Raw genomic sequence first — 24,252 nt, forward strand, 5'->3', positions numbered from 1 at the left:
ACTATAATACCCCAAAAAACACAATAAATCCCTTTAAAACCATAAGCCCTAAACAAATCTAAACTTAAAATACTATGCTCTAAATCCTAAGAAATCGTAAATCTTAAGAAATCCAAAATTTTAAAAAATCCTAAGAAACCATAAACCTTTAAAAACTCTTAACCTTAAACCCGTAACCTAAGGGCCTAAACCCTAAACCCTAAACCCTAAACCTTTGGCCTTAACCCTAAACGTAAAGAAACCCTAAAAAAACCCTAAAAACTTTTTAAAACCCTAAACCTAAACCCTAAAAAAATCCTAAACATAAAACACTTAAACCCTAAATCCTACACCCTAAAAGACCCAAAATAAACCAAGGAGACCTTAAATACTAAACTCAAACCATAAGAAACATAAACCCTAAACCTTAGGGATAAACCCCTAACACTAAGCCTTACGAAACTCTAAGAAACCTAAACCCTAAATACTAAGAAAAACTAAACACTAAAAACCCTTAAAAACCTTCAAAACTCCTAAAACAAAAAATCCCTAAAAACAAACCTTAAAAACCCTAAAAAAAATCATAATCTAAAACCCTAAGCCCTAAGAACCCCTAAACCATAAAAACAATAATGATCCTAAAATATCTTTAAAAATCCTAACTCAAAAAAAAACTCTTAAGCTAAAAAAATCCTAGAAAAGATTAAGCTATAAACCCTAACCTAAAAATCCTAAACCCTTATTACAAAACCCTCAGAAATCCAAAAGGCTAAATCTTATATACCCTAACAAACTCTAAATCCTTAACTCTAAAACATAGGACTAAATCCAAAATCCCAAACCTTATGAAACACTAAAAAAAAACCCTAGACCCTAAAAAAACCTTAAACCCTAAAACCCTTGGGAAACCACTAAAACTATAATACCCCAAAAAACAAAATAAATCCCTTTAAAACCCTAAGCCCAAAAATATCCTAAATTTAAAATACTATGCCCTAAAACCTAAGAAGCCCAAAATCTTAAAAAAAACCTAAGAAACCCTAAAAACATTTAAAAAGCCTAATCATAAAAATCATAAACCTAAAAACTCCTAACCTTAAACCCGAAACCCTAAATCTCAAACTCGAATGCTTAGGACCTAAACCCTAAACCTTTGACCTTAACCCTAAACCTAAAACACTTGAAACTCTAAGCCTTATGAAACTCTAAGAATCCCTAAACCCTAATAAACCCTAAATCCTAAGAAAAACCTAAATACAAAAAAACTCTAAAATCCTTTAAAACCATTAAAACTAAAATTCCCTAAATCTAACCTTAAAAAACCCTAAAAAAATTCCTTCATCTAAAACCCTAAGCCCTAAGAACCCCTAAACTGTAAAAACAATAATGATCCTAAAATATCTTTTAAAAATCCAAAATCGAAAAAAACACTTAACCTAAAATAATCCTAGATAAATTTAAAATTTAAATCCTAACCTTAAAACCCTAAACCATTTACCTAAACCCTTAATCATGATATTCATATTATATCATTGTTCAATATCCTTTATTCAGTTATATATATTTGTTCAGCTTTATCCTATCATGAATGCACACTACCATACAAGTACTGACACAAATACTATGCTACATTTTCTCGTGATGTAGAATCATGTCCTCAGCATGCAAATCACGTGGAGATCAGTTCCCGATCCGTATTCAGCAATATCAATGGTGAGTCCTTGTTCTTCGAGGACGATAGACATGTTTTATATTCATTTTTCCATTTTAGTTTAAGTTTTGCTAGAGTTAGCTGGGGGCATGTCCCATCATCTCTAGTCAGTTAGAGGATTTTAGTCCCTAAGAACACTTTAATCGTAAAAAATCACAAAAATCATAAAAAACCCTAAACCTAAAACCACCCAAGTAAATCGTAAACCCTAAAAACCCTTATAAAACAAACCCTAAGAAATCCTAAACGGTAAATCCTATAACCTAATACAATCTAAATCTTTAACTCTAATCCATAGGGCTAAAACCTAAACCCCAAACCCTAAGAAATCCTAAACGCATAATCCTATACCTTAAGAAATTCTAAATTCATAACTCTAAACCATAGGACTAATCCCTAAACCCCAAACCATACCTAAACCCCAAACCCTATAAAAAAACCTAAACGCATAATCCTATACCTTAAGAAATTCTAAATTCATAACTCTAAACCATAGGACTAATCCCTAAACCCCAAACCATTTGAAACACTAAAAAAACCCTAGACCTTAAAAAAACTTAAACCCTTGAAAACCTCTAAGACTATAATACCCCAAAAAACACAATAAATCCATTTAAAACCATAAGCCCTAAAAAAATCTAAACTTAAAATACTATGCTCTAAATCCTAAGAAATCGTAAATCTTACGAAATCCAAAATTATAAAAAAAACCTTAGAAACCATAACCCTAAAAAATCCATAAACCCTAAAAAACTCTTAACCTTAAACCCGAAATCTTAGGGCCTAAACCCTAAACCGTAAACGTAAAGAAACCCTAAAAAAATTTTAAAACAATAAACCTAAACCCATAAAAAACTCCAAACCAAAAACACTTAAACCCTAAATCCTACACCTAAAAGACCCAAAATAAACCTAGGAGACCTTAAATGCTAAACTCAAACCATAAGAAACATAAACCCTAAACCTTAGGGAAAAACCCCCAACCCTAAGCCTTAAGAAACTCTAAGAAGCCCTAAACCCTAAATCCTACGAAAAACTAAACACTAAAAAACCCAAAAACCCTTAAAACCCCTAAAACTAAAAATCCCTAAAACAAACCTTAAAAACCCTAAATAAATTCCATAAACTAAAACCCTAAGCCCTATGAACCCCTACACCATAAAAACAATAATGATCCTAAAATATATTTAAAAATCCTAACTAGAAAAAAACTCTTAACAAAAAAAACCTAGAAAAGCTTAAGTTATAAACCCTAAACGCTTATTCATCATGTTCATACTATATCATTTTTCAATATGTTGTATGCAGTTATATATATTTGTTCAGCTTTATCTTATCATGAATGCTTCAGTACCTTTGAAGTACTGACACATATTCTACGCTACATCTTCCCGTTATGTAGGTTCAGGTCCTGAACATTCAAACCACGTGGAGATCGGTTCCCTATCCGTATTCAGCAATATCAGTGGTGAGTACTCGTTCTTCGACGACGATTGACATGTTTTATATTCAGTCTTCCATTTTGTTTAAGGTTTTGCTAGAGTTAGCTTGGGGGCATGTCCAGCATCTCTAATCAGTTAGAGGCTTTTAAAGCCTAAGAACCACTTAATCGTAAAAAACCATAAAAATCCTAAAAATCCTTTAAAACCCTAGAAAATCTTAAGCCCAAAACCCTAAAACCTAAAAATCCTTAAAAAACCAATCCCTATGAAATCCAAAACACTAAATCTTATATACCCTAAGAAACTCTAAATCCTTAACTCTAAAACATAAGGCTAAATCCAAAATTCCATACTTTATGAAACACCAAAAAAACCCTAGACCCTAAGAAAATCTTAAACCCTAAAACCCTTGAAAACCACTACTATAATATCCCAAAAAACACAATAAATCCCTTTAAAACCCTAAGCTCAAAAAAATCCTAAACTTAAAATACTATGCCCTAGATCGTAAGAAACCCAAAATCTTAAAACAAACCTAAGAAACCCTAAAAACATTTAAAAGCCTAATCATAAAAATCATAAACCTAAAATCTCCTAACCTTAAACCCGAAACCCTAAATCTCAAACCTGAAAGCTTAGGACCTAAACCCTAAACCTTTGACCTTAACCCTAAGCCTAAAACACTGGAAACTATAAGCCTTATGAAACTCTAAGAAGCCCTAAAACCTAAGAAACCCCAAATCCTAAGAAAAACCTAAATACAAAAAAAATCTAAAAACCTTTAAAACCACTAAAACTAAATTTCCCTAAAACTAACCTTAAAAACCCTAAAAAAATTCCTTAATCTAAAACCCTAAGCCCTAAGAACCCCAAAACTGTAAAAACAATAATGATCCTAAAATATCTTTTTTTAAAAAAAAAAAAACATTTATCCTTAAATAATCCTAGATAAATTTAAACTTTAAACCCTAACCCTAAAACCCTAAACCAATTACCTAAACCCTTATTCATGATATTCATATTATATCATTGTTCAATATGTTTATTCAGTTATATATATTTGTTCAGCTTTATCCTGTCATGAATGCTCAAGAACTTACAAGTACTGACACATATTCTACGTACATTTTCCCGTGATGTAGATCATATCCTCAGCATGCAAATCACGTGGAAATTAGTTCCCGATCCGTATTCAGCAATATCAGTGGTGAGTCCTCGTTCTTCGAGGACGATTGACATGTTTTATATTTAGTTTTCCATTTTAGTTTAAGTTTTGCTAGAATTAGCTGGGGGCATGTCCCAGCATCTCTAGTCAGTTAGAGGCTTTTAGTCCCTAAGAACCCTTTAATCGTAAAAAAACACAAATATCCTTAAAACCCTTTAAAACCCTAAACCTAAAAACACCCAAGTAAATCTTCAACCCTAAACCCTAAAAATTGTTAAAAAACAAACCCTAAGAAATCCTAAACTCTAAATCCTATACCCTAAGACACTCTAAATCTTTAACTCTAATCCATAAAGCTAAAACCTAAATCCCAAACCCTAAGAAATCCTAAACGCATAATCCTATACCTTAAGAAACTCTAAATCCTTAACTGTAAACCATAGGACTAATCCCTAAACCCCAAACCATATGAAACACTAAAAAAACCGTAGACCCTAAGAAAACTTAAACCCTTGAAAACCTCTAAGACTATAATACCCCAAAAAACACAATAAATCCCTTTAAAACCATAAGCCCTGAAAAAAATCAATACTTAAAATACTATGCTCTAAATCCTAAGAAATCGTAAATATTAAGAAATTCAAAATTTAAAAAAAAACTAAGAAACTATAAACCTAAAAAATCCATTAACACTAAAAAGCTCTTAACCCTAAACCCGAAATCTTACGGCCTAAACCCTACACCCTAAACCTTTTGCCTTAACTCTAAATGTAAAAAACCATAAAAAAAAAAACCCTAAAAACTTTTTAAAACCCTAAACCTAAACCCTAAAAAAATCCTAAACCTAAAACACTTAAACCCTAAATCCTACACCCTAAAACACCCAAAATAAACCTAGGAGACCTTAAATGCTTAACTCAAACCATAAGAAACATAAACCCTAAACCTTAGGGATAAACCCCCAACCCTAAGCCTTATGAAACTCTAAGAAGCCCTAAATCCTAAATCCTAAGAAAAACTAAACACTAAAAAACCCTAAAAACCTTTAAAACCCCTAAAACTAAAAATCCCTAAAACAAACCTTAAAAACCCTAAATAAATTCCATAATCTAAAACCCTAAGCCCTAAGAACCCCTAAACCATAAAGACAATAATGATTCTAAAATATCTTTAAAAATCCTAACTCGAAAAAAACTCTTAACCTAAAAAAATCCTAGAAAAGCTTAAGTTATAAACCCTATACCCTAATTCATCATGTTCAGATTATATCATTTTTCAATATGTTGTATACAGTTATATATATTTGTTCAGATTTATCTTATCATGAATGCTCAGTACCTTTCAAGTACTGACACATATTCTACACTACATCTTCTCGTTATGTAGGTTCAGGTCCTTAGCATTCAAACCACGTGGAGTTCGGTTCCCGATCCGTATTCAACAATATCAGTGGTGAGTCCTCGTTCTTCGAGGACGATTGACATATTTTATATTCAGTCTTCCATTTTAGTTTAAGTTTTTCTAGAGTTAGCTTGGGGAATGTCCCAGCATCTCTAATCAGTTAGAGGCTTTTAAAGCCTAAGAACCACTTAATCGTAAAAAACAACAAAAATCCTAAAAACCCTTTAAAACCCTAAACCAAAAAAAACCCTAGAAAATCTTATGCCCAAAACCCTAAAACTTAAAAATCCTTAAAAAACCAATCCCTATGAAATCCAAAACGCTAAATCTTATATACCCTAAGAAACTCTAAATCCTTAACTCTAAAACATAGGGCTAATTCCAAGACCCCAAACCTTATGAAACACTAAAAAAAACCCTAGACCCTAAGAAAACCTTAAACCCTAAAACCTTTGAAAACCACTAAAACTATAATACCCCAAAAAACACAGTAAATCCCTTTAAAACCCTATGCCCAATAAAATCCTAAACTTAAAATACTATGCCCTAGATCCTAAGAAACCCAAAATCTTAAAAAAAACTATGAAACCCTAAAAACATTTAAAAAGCCTAATCATAAAAATCATAAACCTAAAAACTCCTAACCTTAAACCCGAAACCCAAATCTCAAACCCGAAAGCTTAGGACCTAAACCCTAAACCTTAAACCTTTGGCCTTAACCCTAAACCTAAAACACTTGAAACTCTAAGCCATATGAAACTCTAAAAGCCCTAGACCCTAAGAAACCCTAAATCTTAAGAAAAACCTATTTACAAAAAACTCTAAAAACCTTTAAAACCATTAAAACAAAATTCCCTAAAACTAACCTTAAAAACCCTAAAAAAATTCTTTAATCTAAAACCCTTAGCCCTAAGAACCCCTAAACTGTAAAACAATAATGATCCTAAAATATCTTTTAAAAGCCAAAATCGAAAAAAACACTTAACCTAAAATTATTCTAGATAAATTTAAACTTTAAACCCTAACCTAAAAACCCTAAAACAATTACCTAAACCCTTATTCATGATATTCATATTATATCATTGTTCAATATGCTTTATTCATTTATATATATTTGTTCAGCTTTATCCTATCAGAATGCTCAGTACTTACCAAGTACTGACACATATTCTACGCTACATTTTCTCGTGATGTAGGATCGTATCCTCATCATGCAAATCACGTGGAGATCAGTTCTCGATCCGTATTCAGCAATATCAGTGGCGAGTCTTCGTTCTTCGAGGACGATTGACATGTTTTATATTCAGTTTTCCATTTTAGTTTAAGTTTTGCTAGAGTTAGCTGGGGGCATGTCCCAGCATCTCTAGTCAGTTAGAGGCTTTTAGTCCCTAAAAACCCTTTAATCGTAAAAAATCTCAAAAATCCTAAAAACCCTAAACCTAAAAACACCCAAGTAAATCTTAAACCCTAATCCCTAAAAACTCTTTAAAAACAAACCCTAAGAAATCCTAAACACTAAATCGTATATCCTAAGACACTCTAAATCTTTAACTCTAATCCATAGTGCTAAAACCTAATCCCAAACCCTAAGAAATCCTAAACGCATAATCCTATTCTTTAAGAAACTCTAAATCATTAACTCTAAACCATAAGACTAATCCCTAAACCCCAAACAATATGAAACACTAAACAAAACCCTAGACCCTAAGAAAACTTAAACCCTTGGAAACATCTAAGAATATACTACCCCAAAAAACAATAAATCCCTTGAAAACCATAAGCCCTAAAAAAATCTAAACTTAAAATACTATGCTCTAAATCCTAAGAAATCGTAAATCTTAAGAAATACAAAATTTTAAAAAAACCTAAGAAACCATAAACCTAAAAAATCCATAAACCCTAAAAAAAACATAACCTTAAACCCGAAATCTTAGGGCCTAAACCCTAAACCCTAAACCAAGGCCCTTAACCCTAAACGTAAAGAAACCCTAAAAAAAACCCTAAATACTTTTTAAAACCCTAAACCTAAACCCTAAATCCTAAGAAAAACTAAACACTAAAAAACCCTAAAAACCATTAAACCTAAACACTTAAAAACCCTAAATAAATTCCATAATCTAAAACCCTAAGAACCCCTAAACTATAAAAACAATAATGATTCTAAAATATCTTTAAAACTCCTAACTCGAAAAAAAACACTTAACCTAAAAAAATCCTAGAAAAGCTTATGTTATAAACTCCAACCTAAAAACCCTAAACCCTTATTCATCATGTTCAGATTATATCATTTTTCAATATGTTGTATGTTGTTATATATATTTGTTCAACTTTATATTATCATGAATGCTCAGTACCTTACAAGTACTGACACATATTCTACGCTACATCTTCTCATTATGTAGGTTCAGGTCCTTAGCATTCAAACCACGTGGAGATCGGTTCCCGATCCGTATTCAGCAATATCAGTGATGAGTCATCGTTCTTCTAGGACGATTGACATGTTTTATATTCAGTCTTCCATTTTAGTTTAAGTTTTTCTATAGTTAGCTTGGGGGCATATCCCAGCATCTCTAGTCAGTTAGAGGCTTTTAAAGCCTAAGAACCACTTAATCGTAAAAAACCACAAAAATCCTAAAAACCCTTTAAAACCCTAAACCATAAAAAACCCTAGAAAATCTTAAGCCCAGAACCCTAAAACCTAAAAATCCTTATAAAACAAATCCCTATGAAATCCAAAACGCTAAATCTTATATACCCTAAGAAACTCTAAATCCTTAACTCTAAAACATAGGGCTAAATCCAAAACCCCAAACCTTATGAAACACTAAAAAAAACCCTAGACCCTAAGAAAACCTTAAACCCTAAAACCCTTGAAAACCACTAAAACTATAATTCCCCAAAAAACACAACAAATCTCTTTAAACCCTAAACTTAAAATACTATGCCCTAAATCCTAAGAAACCCAAAATCTTAAAAAAAAACCTAAGAAACCCTAAAAACATTTAAAAAGCCTAATCATAAAAATCATAAACCTAAAAATTCCAAACCTTAAACCCGAAAACTTAGGACCTAAACTCTAAACCCTAAACCTTTCACATGAAACTCTAAGAAGCCCTAAACCCTAAGAAACCCTAAATCCTAAGAAAAACCTAAATACAAAAAAACTCTAAAAACCTTTAAAACCACTAAAACTAAAATTTCCTAAAACTAACCTTAAAAACCCTAAAAAAATTCCCTAATCTAAAACCCTTAGCCCTAAGAACCCCTAAATTATAAAAACAATAATGATCCTAAAATATCTTTTAAGATCCAAAATTGAAAAAACCACTTAACCTAAAAGAATCCTAGATAAATTTAAACTTTAAACCCTAACCTAAAAACCCTAACCCAATTACCTAAACCCTTATTCATGATATTCATATTATATCATTGTTCAATATGTTTTATTCAGTTATATATATTTGTTCAGCTTTATCCTATCATGAATGCTCAGTACCTTACAAGTACTGACACATATTCTACGCTACATTTTTTCGTGATGTAGGATCATGTCCTCGGCATGCAAATCACGTGGAGATCAGTTCCCGAACCGTATTCAGCAATATCAGTGGTGAGTCCTTGTTCTTCGAGGACGATTGACATGTTTTATATTCAGTTTTCCATGTTAGTTTAAGTTTTGCTAAAGTTAGCTGGGGGTATTTCCCATCATCTCTAGTCAGTTAGAGGATTTTAGTCCCTAAGAAACCTTTAATCGTAAAAAAACACAAAAATCCTAAAAACCCTTTAAAACACTAGGCCTAAAAACACCCAAGTAAATCTTAAACCCTAAACCCTAAAAACCCTTAAAAAACATACCCTAAGAAACCCTAAACGCTAAATCCTGTAACCTAAGAGACTCTAAATCTTTAACTCTAATCCATAGAGCTAAAACCTAAACCCCAAACCTTAAGAAATGCTAAACGCATAATTCTATACCTTAAGAAATTCTAAATTCTTAACTCTAAACCATAGGACTAATCCCGAAACCCCAAACCATATGAAACACTAAATAAACCCTAGACCCTAAGAAAACTTAAACCCATGAAAACCTCTAAGACTATAATACCCCAAAAAACACAATAAATCCCTTTAAAACCATAAGCCCCAAAAAAATCTAAACTTTAAATACTATTCTCTAAATCCTAAGAAATCGTAAATCTTCAGAAATCCAAAACTTTAAAAAAACCTAAGAAATCATAAACCTAAAAAATCCATAAACCCTAAAAAACTCTTAACCTTAAACCCGAAATCTTAGGGCCTAAACCCTAAACCCTAAAAGTAAAGAAACCCTAAAAACATTTTAAAACCATAAACATAAACCCTAAAAAACCCTAAACCTAAAACAATTAAACCCTAAATCCTACACCTAAAAGACCCAAAATAAACCTAGGAGACCTTAAATGCTAAACTCAAACCATAAGAAACATAAACCCTAAACCTTAGGAATAAACCCCCAACCCTAATCCTTATGAAACTCTAAGAAGCCCTAAACCCTAAATCCTAAGAAAAAGTAAACACTAAAAAACCCTAAAAACCTTTTAAACCCCTAAAACAAACCTTAAAAACCCTAAATAAATTCCATAATCTAAAACCCTAAGCCCTAAGAATCCCTAAACCATAAAAACAATAATGATCCTAAAATATCTTTAAAAATCCTAACTCGAAAAAAACTCTTAACCTAAAAAAATCCTAGAAAAGCTTAAGTTATAAACCCTAACCTAAAAACCATAAACCCTTATTCATCATATTCAGATTATATCATTTTTCAATATGTTGTATGCAGTTATATATATTTGTTCAACTTTATCTTATCATGAATGCTCAGTACCTTCAAGTACTGACACCTATTCTATGCTACAACTTCTAGTTATATAGGTTCAGGTCCTTAGCATTCAAACCACGTGGAGATCGGTTCTCGATCCGTATTCAACAATATCAATGGTGAGTCCTCGTTCTTCGAGGACGATTGACATGTTTTATATGCAGTCTTCCATTTTAGTTTAAGTTTTGCTAGAGTTAGCTTGGGGGCATGTCCCAGCATCTCTAGTCAGTTAGAGGCTTATAAACCCTAAGATCCACTTAATCGTAAAAAACCACAAATATCCTAAAAACCCTTTAAAACCCTAAACCAAAAAAAACCCTAGAAAATCTTAAGCCCAAAACCCAAAATCCTAAGAAACCCTATATCTTAAGAAATCCAATATCATAAAAAAAACCTAAGAAACCCTAAAAACATTTAAAAAGCCTAATTACCAAAATCATAAACCAAAAAAATCCATAAACCCCAAAAAACTCATAACCTTAAATCTGAAACCCTAAACCTCAAACCCGAAAGCTTAGGGCCTAAACCCTAAAACTTTGACCTTAACCCTAAAAGTAAAGAAACCCTAAAAAAAACCCCAAGAACTTTTTAAAACCCTAAACCTAAACCACTAAATCCTAAGAAAAACCTATACACTAAAAAACCCTAAACACCTTTACACCACTAAAAAAATCCCTAAAACAAACCTTAAAAACCCTAAAAAATTCCTTAATCTAAAATCCTAAGCCCTAAGAAACCCTAAACCGTAAAAACAATAATGATCTAAAATATCTTTAAAAATCCAAAATCGAAAAAAATTCTTAACCTAAAAAAATCCTAGATAAACTTAACCTCTAAACCCTAACCTAAAAACCCTAAACCAATTACCTAAACCCTTATTCATGATATTCATATTATATCATTGTTCAATATGCTTTATTCAGTTATATATATTTGTTCAGCTTTATCCTATCATGAATGCTCAGTACCTTATAAGTACTGACACATATTCTACGCTACATTTTCTCGTGATGTAGGTTCAGGTCCTCAGCATGCAAATCACATGGAGATCGGTTCCCGATCCATATTCACCAATATCTGTGGTGAGTCCTCGTTCTTCGAGAACGATTTACATGTTTTATATTCAGTTTTCCATTTTAGTTTAAGTTTTGCTACAGTTAGCTGGGGGAATGTCCCAGCATCTCTAGTCAGTTAGAGGTTTTTAGTCCCTAAGAACCCTTTAATCGTAAAAAATCACAAAAATCCTAAAAACCCTTTAAAACCATAAACCTAAAAAAACCCAAGTAAATCTTAAGCCCAAAACCCTAAGCCCCAAAAAAACCTGAACGTAAAATACTATGCCCTAAATCCTAAGAAACCCTAAATCTGAAGAAGCCTAATCATAAAAATCATAAACCTAAAAAATCCATAAACCCTAAAAAACTCTTAACCTTAAACTCGAAGAAACCCTAAACTTCAAACCCGAAACCTTAGGGCCTAAACCCTAAACTCTAAACCTTTGGCCTTAACCCTAAACGTAAAGAAACCCTAATAAAACTTCTTAACGTAAAAGACCCTTGAGAAAATCATAAGGCCTTACAAACCCTAAAAAGACTCAAAAAAAATCCTCAAATGTAAATCCCTAAACCCTAAACCAAGAAACCTTAACATACACTAAGAAAGAAAATCCCATTGAGCTAGTGCCTCCTAAAATCACATCCAAACAAGGCTTACCTGCTATCATCTATGATATGCTTGATTTTATGACAAAATTGGCTGTGGATTGCAAATATACCTTGATAGGTAAATTCAGTAGTACCATGCCAAAGATGGAACTTATCAGAAAGAGCTTCATTCTACAAACTCAGTTGACTGGGGGGACAACATAGCTCATTACAATGCAAGACATGTATTTATTGACTTGGAAAATGAATTGGACTATAATACAGTTTGGACACAACAAAGAATGACTATTGAGGGTAAACTCATGAGGATACAGACCTGGACTCCTAACTTCACACCGGAGGAAGAAACACCTATTGTCCCTATATGGATACTTCTCCCAGGTTTACCATGGCACTGTTTCAAAAAGGAGTTTATAACACCACTATTATCTCCTATAGGCAAGGTTCTGTATCTTGACACAGCTTCCATTAAGAGAACCAGAGCTAGCATGGCCAAGGTAAACGTCCAAGTGGACCTAACTAAGGCTAAACCTAGGCATGTATGGATTTTACTTGATGAGGAGGACCTTACCATAGGATGGTGGCAAACTATTGAATATGAAAGTATCCCTCCATATTGTGAATATTGAAAACACCAAGGGCACATGGTATATGAGTGTAACTTCAAAATAAGGGATGAGGAATTCAAAAAAAGGAAGGAGCTGGAGGCAGAAAAGAAAGATAAAAACAAAGGGGAGCAATTGAAAAAGGGTAATGACAACAACCAGGCCAAGGAAAAAGGAAAAGAAGAGGAGCATAATCAATGGAACAAGGAGGCTAGCATCCAAAGGCAAGTTGTACAGCAAAGGGAGGAAGAATGGCAAACACAAAAAAGGAAACACAACAAGCAATAAGAAGAAAGAGTCCAAAAAACTGCTTGGAGACCAACTTCACCACAAAAAAGAATGGCAACTCAGCAAACATGTATATCAAATAATCTTAACCATAATTCCTTTACTAATCTGAATATGTAGGAAGCTCAAAATGAAGAAAGGGAGGAACATACCAGCAATGAAAGGTTGCAAGCACAAGAGACACAGAACAGGCCTGTAACAGGCCCTAACCAAACAAATCAAGTAGCACAAAATGGCAACAAGGAATATAGCAAGAGCACAGGTATTGACTCAATGCTCCCAATCCCCACACACCTTAATAGTGTATCTTCTGAATGCATTGTTGAAGTTGAAGGAGGGATGGTTGGGGGAAGTCAGGAGAACCATTCTAACTTGCAGGAAGGGGTGTCCAAAGGGGGCAATTTGTCTCATGTTATGCATGAGGGGGTACACACTGACCATAGTCTTGACTATAGAGCCTCTGCAACCATATGGAGCATCCACACAACACAAGACACTAACAAAACTTACAACAACAACACACAGAAATAGCACAAAGTCCAAAAGAACAACAGGGTACTACTACAAAAAGAGGTCAGAAGAATTATAAAGCTCAGGTGCAGGAGGTAGCAGAAACTGAAAAACCCAAGCAACAGGCAGACAGAGAAGAGAATGATAACCAAGGAGGGGCAGCTATGGCAAAAGATATGGGGTCCAAAGCTAGTACCAACAAACAGGGGACTACCCCTAAGAGTAAGAACAAACCAAGTAAAAATAAGAGGGAAGCAACTAAGAAGAGAATTAATGCACAACAGGCAGAGATGAAAAGAGGGAGGAGCAGGGTAATCAGGATAGCACCTGCAAAAAGTTTATTATGGTGGATGATCAGCAGGGTATGGACATCACTCCCCTTCAAACTCAGTATCTCACTCCCACACCTACTGATCCTCCAGATAAAGTAGCAGCTTGCAAGATTAACTTTGTACCAGTTATGGATGAATATGAGGTGGAAGCTTCAGAGGATGAACTGGACATGGATAATAAATCCATACAAGATCAAGATGATGATGATGAGACTAGTGAGCTATTGATTAAAGCATTCAGTCCTCAGAATGCCAATAATCTTGAAGAGGAAATCCAACAGGTTTCAAGTCAACAATGGTTATCACCTAGAGGAACACATTATGACAGGTTCCAGAAGACCAAAGTACAAAATCCTAATGTTGTTACTGCAGGCAGACCAAACACCAGGCTCTTTATGTCCAAATCAGCCCAATGATTAGTACACTTATTTGGAATGTAAGGGGGATTAACACTCAGGTTGTTATGGAAAGACTCAAAGTGCTTAAGAAGATGCATCAAATTTATATTATAGCTATTCTGGAACCTTTCTCAGACATTACACATGTTCAGATTTTTAAACATCAACTTGCTATGGACTATGCTATGAGTAATTGCAATGGCAAGATATGGTTGTTTTGGAATTTAGAGGTTGACTGTAAAGTATTAGAGGAAGATGAGCAACAGATTACTTGTGAAATTGTTCATAATGAGCTACAAACTCCTTTCACCACGACTTTTGTTTATGCCAAATGCAAAAACCATCTTAGAAGACCTCTATGGGACAGAATACTACATCATGCTAATGCTATAACCAACTCCCCTTGGTGTGCAGTGAGTGATTATAATGTTATTACTTCCATAGATGAAAAGCTGGGAGGGGTGCCTTACAATATGAGGAAAAGTCTGGAATTCATCGCTTTGATTGAAGCCTGTGGTCTTATGGACCTTGGTTTCAGTGGACAGAAATTTACATGGTCTAATAACAGGGGTATACATAGCAGGGTGTGGAAGAGATTGGAAAGGGCTATGGTAAATGATCATTGGCTGGAACATATGCCTCAAACTACCATAATTCATCTCCCATTGGTAGGCTCAGATCACTGCCCTTTGCTGATGGAAATGAATAATAGAAGTGAGGACCATATTAAGTACTTCAAGTTCTTAAACTGCTGGGCTGACCAACCTAATTTCCTGGACATTGTGCAAGCTTGCTGGGATAGGGAGCAGGAGGGGAACAACATGTGGAAATTTCATCAGAAACTCAAAAGACTGGCACGTACTCTTAGTAGTTGGTCTAAGGGAGAATTTGGTGATATTTTTATCAAAGTCAAGGAATACGAGAACAGAGTTAAAATTGCTGAAAAATCCTTTATACAGAACGATTCTGAAGAGAACAGAACTGTGTTACATGAAATCAATGTTGAATACATCAGATTTTTGAAATTGGAGGATTTTATCCTAAAGAAAGAAACTCAACTCCAATGGTTTAAAGAGGGTGATAGCAACTCAAAGTATTTTCATTCCTTATTAAGAGGGAGAAGGAGGAAATTATTTATACACAGAGTCGCAGGAGATGATGGGGAATGGATACAAGGGGATGAGAATATAGCAAAAGCAGCATGCAGCCATTTCCAGCAGATATTTACAGGAGATGATAAGTTCATTTATGAAGGGCCATTTGACTGTATTCCCAGAATGATTAATCATGAGCATAATGCCATCCTTATTGCTTTGCCTACTATTGATGAGTTAAAAGAAGTGGTGTTTTCTATGAACCCCAATTCTGCAAGAGGTCCAGATGGCATGAATGGGTGTTTTTTTCAGAAATGCTGGAAGATTATCAACTATGATTTGTTAGCTGTCATTTTGGCCTTCTTCAGTGGACAAATGATTCCCAAGTATTTTTCCCATTCTTGTATTGTTTTGCTGCCCAAAGTAGACAATCCAAATAAACTCTCAAAATTCAGGCCCATAAGTCTAAGCAACTTCACCAACAAAATCATTTCTAAGCTTCTAGCTTGAGACTGGGTCCTATTCTACCTAACCTGATTTCACTTAACCAATCAGGTTTCATCAAGGGTAGGAGCATTTCAGAAAATATCATACTTGCACAAGAGATTATCCATCAAATTAAAAAACCTAACATTGGTAGCAATGTGGTCATTAAATTGGATATGGCAAAGGCTTATGATAGAGTCTCCTGGGCATACATTTGTTTGGTACTTAGAAGAATGGGCTTTGATGAGATATTCATTGACATGGTATGAAGGATCATGGCTAATAACTGGTACTCCATCATTGTTAATGGAAAAACACATGGTTTCTTCCAATCGACCAGAGGACTGAAGCAAGGTGACCCCCTCTCACCTGCCCTAATTGTTTTAGGGGCTGAAGTTCTGTCTAGATCCCTGAACAGACTCCATAACAGGCCAAATTATAATGGTTTCTTTATGGAGAAGAGAGGACCCTAAGTTAACCATCTTAGTTTTGCGGATGACATTATTATCTTCACTTCTGGAAGGAAAAAGTCCCTGGAACTAATCATGCAGACCCTTCACACTTATGAGGAAACATCTGGACAATTAGTGAATAAAGACAAAAGTCACTTTTTGATCCATTCTAATGCTTTCAACAGCACTAGGGACAGGATCAAGAGACTTATTGGCTTTAAGCAGAAGGAGGGGCTCATTATTTACCTTGGTTGTCCTCTATACATGGGCAGACCAAAAATCATATATTTTTCAGACCTTATCAGCAAAGTGCTGAACAGAATTGCAGGTCGGAAAGCTAAGATCTTGAGCTATGGAGGTAGAGCTACTTTAGTGAAACATGTCTTACAATCCATCCCTATCCATACTATTTCTGCTATTTCTCCTCCCTCCACTTTTATCAAGCAAATTCAGGGCCTTCTGGCTGACTTCTTCTGGGGGTGAAAAAATGATAGAAAAAAATACCACTGGTCCTCTTGGAGGAATTTGAGCTTCCCTTATGAGGAGGGTGGTGTTGGAATGAGAAATTTGAAAGATGTATGCACAACATTCCAATACAAGCAATGGTGGATATTCAGATCAAAACATACTTTTGGGGGGAGTTCTTAAGAGCTAAGTATTGTCAGAGATCTAATCCTATCAGCAAGAAATGGGACATGGGTGAGTCACTAAATTGGAAACACCTAATGCACAACAAAGTGAAGATTGAGGAACATATCCATTAGCAAATCAACTCAGGCACCTGTTCCTTCTGGTGGAACAATTGGTTAGGAATTGGTTCCCTAGCCAATTTTTCTGATGAGAGCAACAGGTTCAACAATACTGCAGTGGCAGACTTCCTGATTGAGGGTCAATGGAACTTAGAAATGGTGCTACAGCAGGTCCCTCAAAATATGGTTACCAATATCCTTGATATTCAGATTCAATATCAACAAGGGGTCCCTGATCAACCAATGTGGAAACTAAATCCTAATGGTAATTTCACTTGTTCCTCGGCATGGAATGATATCAGGGAAAAGAGAAACAAAAGCCATTTTTATGCCTTTATTTGGCAGAAAAACATTCCTTTTAAATGCTCATTTTTGATGTGGAAAGCTCTGAAGGGTAAGCTTCCCACAAATGAAAAAATCACCAGATTTGGTGGAGAACCTACTGCCTGTCATTGTTGCAGTACCTGACTGGGATACTATTAGTCACACCTTCAGCACCGGCCAATTTGCAACACAAGTGTGGAGGTTTTTTACTGTACAAGCCGGGGTTAATGCTGGACAGATCTCCCTTACTCAGATAATTATGAAATGGTGGTCGACCAAGTATAACAATGAAGCTCATAAAATCATTCTCCAAGCTACTCCTATATTCATTTCCTGGAACTTATGGAAAAACAGGTGTGCAGGGAAACATGGAGGGAAACAGTCTAATGCTTCTAGAGCGAAATATGCAATATACAAGGACAACTACAAGCTCATGACGACCACCTTCCCCTACATCAAATGGCCCTCTAATTGGAAAGATATGATCATGCTGGCAGAGAGATGTTATCATGACATAAAAGTAACCATGGTAGCATGGAAAAGACCACGTGATCAATAGGTGAAGTTGAATACAGATGGTAGTGCCTTATGTAACCCTGGAAGAATAGGTGCAGGAGGCATTATCAGAGATCACAATGGGGAAATTCTCCTCGCTTTTGCCACACCATTAGGGGAAGGAACCAACAACCAAACAGAGTTAGGAGCAACCATATTTGGACTGAACCTGGGCAGTACAGTTAGGACACATGAATGTCGTGTTAGAAGTGGATTCGCAGCTACTGTTGCACTGGATAACAATTAAAAGCTAAACCTCCTTGGAGTGTCAACTCACAAGTACAGCAACTCCAACAGCTCATCAGACAGACCCACAACTTTACATGCAAACATATCTTCAAAGAGGCCAATTTTGCTGCTGACTCCTTGGCAAAACAAAGTCACAAGATCACAACCCCACAAATATACTACAACAGCCAACAATTACCAAAGGAAGCAAGAGTATACTACCAACTAGACATGCTTGAGATAGCAAGTTTCAGGAGAAGAAAAATCAAGAAGATCAAAGAACCTCCCTGAATATGAGCACAACCTATTCAACTTAGCTATGGCTTAAAATTATAGTTTCTTTGAATAGGTATAGGTTTTTGTTTTTAATTTTGATATTGTAAGTGGAGAGTCTCCCTTATTTATGTTTCCTAGATTCGTTGTATCGAGAGGAGTCCTCTCTTTTAGGTACTTAGTATCTAGGTTTCACCTTTTGTTTAGTATGGGGATAAGTTGACTATCCTTAGGAGGAAGGTCGACTGATGAACCACCATACGATCGGTGGTCAGATTTATGTCCCCCTCCTTGTAATTATTCTGTTTTTATTTATGCTAAGGCCTGGGGGTGTTGCTAAGCCCCTGACCCCCTCAAGGGTCGTTAAAAAAAAAATTAAAAAGAAACATACACTGAGAAACTTGAAGAAACTCGACGAAACACTAAACCGTAAACCCTAAGAAACTCTAAACCTTAAACCCTTATAAATTCTAATAACCTAAAACCTAAAACCTAAGATCCTAAACCCTAAACCTTAGGAAACCTTATACCCTAAACCCTATGAAACCTTAAAAACCATTTAAAACTCTAAAAAAAACCTTTTGGTACCCATTTTTACCTTAAACCTATAAAAACCTAAAAAATAAAAAGCCCTACACCATAATTTACACTAAAAATCATTTAAAAAGAACCCTAAACCCTAAAAATCACTAAGAAAACCTAAACCCTAAAAAACGTAAAAAAAAAAACTTTAAAACCCCTAAACATAAGAAACCCAAAATATCAAAATCTAAACCCTGAACCCTAAACCTTAAATTGTAAACCTTAAAAATCCATAATCCCAAAACTCAAACCCTAAACACAAAAAAACACTAAGAAACCCTAAACCCTAAAAAACCACAAAAAAAAAACATTAAAAACTCTAAACCTAAGAAACCCTTAAAATATCTTAACCCTAACAAACCTAAACCCTAAACCCTAAAAAAACCCTAAACCTAAAACAATTAAACCCTAAATCCTACACCCTAAAAGACCCAAAATAAACCTAGGAGACCTTAAATACTAAATTCAAACCATTAAAAACATAAACCCTAAACCTTAGGGATAAACCCCCAACCCTAAGCCTTATGAAACTCTAAGAAGCCTTAAACTCTAACAAACCCTAAATCCTAAGAAAACCTAAACACTAAAAAACCCTAAACCCTAAGAACCCCTCAACCATAAAAACAATAATGATCCTAAAATATCTTTAAAAATCATATATCGAAAAAAACTCTTAACCTAAAAAAATCCTAGAAAAGCTTAAGCTTTAAACCCTAAGCTAAAAACCCTAAACCCTTATTCATTATGTTCAGATTATATCATTGTTCAATATGTTGTATTCAGTTATATATTTGTTCAAAGCCTTTATCTTATCATGAATGCTCAGTACCTTATAAGTACTGACACATATTCTACGCTACATTTTCTCGTGATGTAGGTTCAGGTCCTGAATAAGCAAATCACGTGGAGATCGGTTCCCGATCCATATTCACCAATATCAGTGGTGAGTCCTCGTTCTTCGAGAACGATTTACATGTTTTATATTCAGTTTTCCATTTTAGTTTAATTTTTGCTAGAGTTAGCTGGGGGCATATCCCAACATCTCTAGTCTATTAGAGGTTTTTAGTCCCTAAGAACCCTTTAATCGAAAAAAATCACAAAAATCCTAAAAACCCTTTAAAACCATAAACCTAAAAAAACCCAAGTAAATCTTATGCCCAAAAAAAACCTTAACGTAAAATACTATGCCCTAAATCCTAAGAAACCATAAATATGAAGAAGCCTAATCATAAAAATCATAAACCTAAAAAATCCATAAACACTAAAGAACTCTTAACCTTAAACTCGAAACCCTAAACCTCAAACCCAAAACCTTAGGGCCTAAACCCTAAACTCTAAACCTTTGGCCTTAACCCTAAACGTAAAGAAACCCTAATAAAAACTCTAAACGTAAAAGACCCTTGAGAAAATCATAAGGCCTTACAAACCCTAAAAAAACTCAAAAAAAATCCTCAAATGTAAAACCCTAAACCCTAAACCAAGAAACATTAACATACACTAAGAAACTTGAAGAAACTCGATGAAACACTAAACCGTAAACCCTAAGAAACTCTAAACCTTAAATCGTTATAAATTCTAATAACCTAAAACCTAAAACCTAAGATCCTAAACCCTAAACCTTAGGAAACCTTGTACCCTAAACCCTATGAAACCTTAAAAACCTTTTAAAACTCTAAAAAAAACCTTTTAGTACCCCTTTTTACCTTAAACCTATAAAAATCTAAAAAACAAAAATCCATACACCATAATTTACACTAAAAATCATTTAAAAAGAACCCTAAACCCTAAAAATCACTAAGAAAACCTAAACCCTAAAAAACGTAAAAAAAGAAACTTTAAAACCCCTAAACATAAGAAACCCAAAATCTCAAATTCTAAACCCTGAACCCTAAACCCTAAATTGTAAACCTTAAAAAACCATAATCCCAAAACTCAAACCCTAAACACAAAAAAACACTAAGAAACCCTAAACCCTAAAAAACCACAAAAAAAACATTAAAAACTCTAAACCTAAGAAACCCTTAAAATATCTTAACCCTAACAAACCTAAACCCTAAACCCTAAAAAAACCCTAAACCTAAAACAATTAAACCCTAAATCCTACACCCTAAAAGACCCAAAATAAACCTAGGAGACCTTAAATACTAAATTCAAACCATTAAATACATAAACCCTAAACCTTAGGGATAAACCCCCAACCCTAAGCCTTATGAAACTCTAAGAAGCCTTAAACTCTAACAAACCCTAATTCCTAAGAAAACCTAAACACTAAAAAACCCTAAACCCTAAGAACCCCTCAACCATAAAAACAATAATGATCCTAAAATATCTTTAAAAATCATATATCGAAAAAAACTCTTAACCTAAAAAAATCCTAGAAAAGCTTCAGCTATAAACCCTAAGCTAAAAACCATAAGCTAAAAACCCTAAACCCTTATTCATTATGTTCAGATTATATCATTGTTCAATATGTTGTATTCAGTTATATATTTGTTCAGCTTTATCATATCATGAATGCTCAATACCTTATAAGTACTGACACATATTCTACGCTACATTTTCTCGTGATGTAGGTTCAGGTCCTCAGCAAGCAAATCACGTGGAGATCGGTTCCCGATCCATATTCACCAATATCAGTGGTGAGTCCTCGTTCTTCGAGAACAATTGACATGTTTTATATTCAGTTTTCCATTTTAGTTTAATTTTTGCTAGAGTTAGCTGGGGGCATATCCCAACATCTCTAGTCTATTAGAGGTTTTTAGTCCCTAAGAACCCTTTAATCGTAAAAAATCACAAAAATCCTAAAAACCCTTTAAAACAATAAACCTAAAAAAACCCAAGTAAATCTTATGCCCAAAAAAAACCTTAACGTAAAATACTATGCCCTAAATCCTAAAAAACCATAAATCTGAAGAAGCCTAAGCATAAAAATCATAAACCTAAAAAATCCATAAACCCTAAAGAACTCTTAACCTTAAACTCGAAACCCTAAACCTCAAACCCAAAACCTTAGGGCCTAAACCCTAAACTCTAAACCTTTGGCCTTAACCCTAAACGTAAAGAAACCCTAATAAAAACTCTAAACGTAAAGACCCTTGAGAAAATCATAAGGCCTTACAAACCCTAAAAAAACTCAAAAAAAAATCCTCAAATGTAAAACCCTAAGCCCTAAACCAAGAAACATTAACATACACTAAGAAACTTGAAGAAACTCGACGAAACACTAAACCGTAAACCCTAAGAAACTCTAAACCTTAAACCCTTATAAATTCTAATAACCTAAAACCTTACCTAAGATCCTAAACCCTAAACCTAAGGAAACCTTGTACCCTAAACCCTATGAAACCTTTTAAAACTCTAAAAAAAACCTTTTAGTACCCCTTTTTACCTTAAACCTATAAAAACCTAAAAAACAAAAATCCATACACCATAATTTACACTAAAAATCATTTAAAAAGAACCCTAAACCCTAAAAATCACTAAGAAAACCTAAACCCTAAAAAACGTAAAAAAAAAAAACTTTAAAACCCCTAAACATAAGAAACCCAAAATCTCAAACTCTAAACCCTGAACCCTAAACCCTAAATTGTAAACCTTAAAAATCCATAATCCCAAAACTCAAACGCTAAACACAAAAAAACACTAAGAAACCCTAAACCCTAAAAAACCACAAAAAAAAAACATTAAAAACTCTAAACCTAAGAAACCCTTAAAATATCTTAACCCTAACAAACCTAAACCCTAAACCCTAAAAAAACCCCTAAACCTAAAACAATTAAACCCTAAATCCCACACCCTAAAAGACCCAAAATAAACCTAGGAGACCTTAAATAATAAACTCAAACCATAAAAAACATAAACCCTAAACCTTAGGGATAAACCCCCAACCCTAAGCCTTATGAAACTCTAAGAAGCCTTAAACTCTAACAAACCCTAAATCCTAAGAAAATCTAAACACTAAAAAACCCTAAACCCTAAGAACCCCTCAACCATAAAAACAATAATGATCCTGAAATATCTTTAAAAATCGTATATCGAAAAAAACTCTTAACCTAAAAAAATCCTAGAAAAGCTTAAGCTATAAACCCTAAGCTAAAAACACTAAACCCTTATTCATCATGTTCAGATTATATCATTGTTCAATATGTTGTATTCAGTTATATATTTGTTCAGCTTTATCTTATCATGAATGCTCAGTACCTTTCAAGTACTGACACATATTCTACGCTACATCTTCTCGTTTTGTAGGTTCAGGTCCTTAGCATTCAAACCACGTGGAGATCGGTTCCCGATCCGTATTCAGCAATATTAGTTGTGCGTCCTCGTTCTTCGAGGATGATTGGCATGTTTTATATTCAGTCTTCCATTTTAGTTTAAGTTTTGCTAGAGTTAGCTTCGGGGCATGTCACAGCATCTCTAGTCAGTTAGAAGCTTTTAAAGCCTAAGAACCCCTTAATCGTAAAAAATCACAAAAAACCTAGAACCCCTTTAAAACCCCAAACCAAAAAAAAACCCTAGAAAATCTTAACCCCAAAACCCTAAAACCTAAAAATCCTTAAAAACCAATCCCTAAGAATTCTAAAACGCTAAATCTTATATACCCTAAGAAACTCTAAATCCTTAACTCTAAAACATAGGGCTGAATCCAAAACCCCAAACCTTATGAAACACTAAAAAAAACCTTAGACCCTAAGAAAGCCTTAAACCCTAAAACCCTTGAAAACCACTAAAACTATAATACCCCAAAAAACACAATAAATCCCTTTAAAATCCTAAGCCCAAAAAAATCCTAATCTTAAAATACTATACCCTAAATCCTAAGAAACCCTATATCTTAAGAAATCCAAAATCATAAAAAAAACCTAAGAAACCCTAAAAACATTAAAAAGCCTAATCACAAAAATCATAAACCTAAAAAATCCATAGACCCTAAAAAACTCTTAACCTTAAATCTGAAACCCTAAACCTCAAACCCGAAAGCTTAGGGCCTAAACCCTAAACCCTAAACCTTTGACCTTAACCCTAAACGTAAAGAAACCCTAAAAAAAACCCCAAAAACTTTTTAAAACCCTAAACCTAAACCACTAAATCCTAAGAAAAACCTATACACTAAAAAACCCTAAACACTTTTAAACCACTAAAAAAATTCCTTA

This window comes from Solanum verrucosum, unplaced genomic scaffold (genome assembly GCF_900185275.1).
Source record: "Solanum verrucosum unplaced genomic scaffold, falcon-dt-bn FXZP01000123.1, whole genome shotgun sequence".
In the NCBI taxonomy this organism is placed as follows: Eukaryota; Viridiplantae; Streptophyta; class Magnoliopsida; order Solanales; family Solanaceae; genus Solanum; species Solanum verrucosum.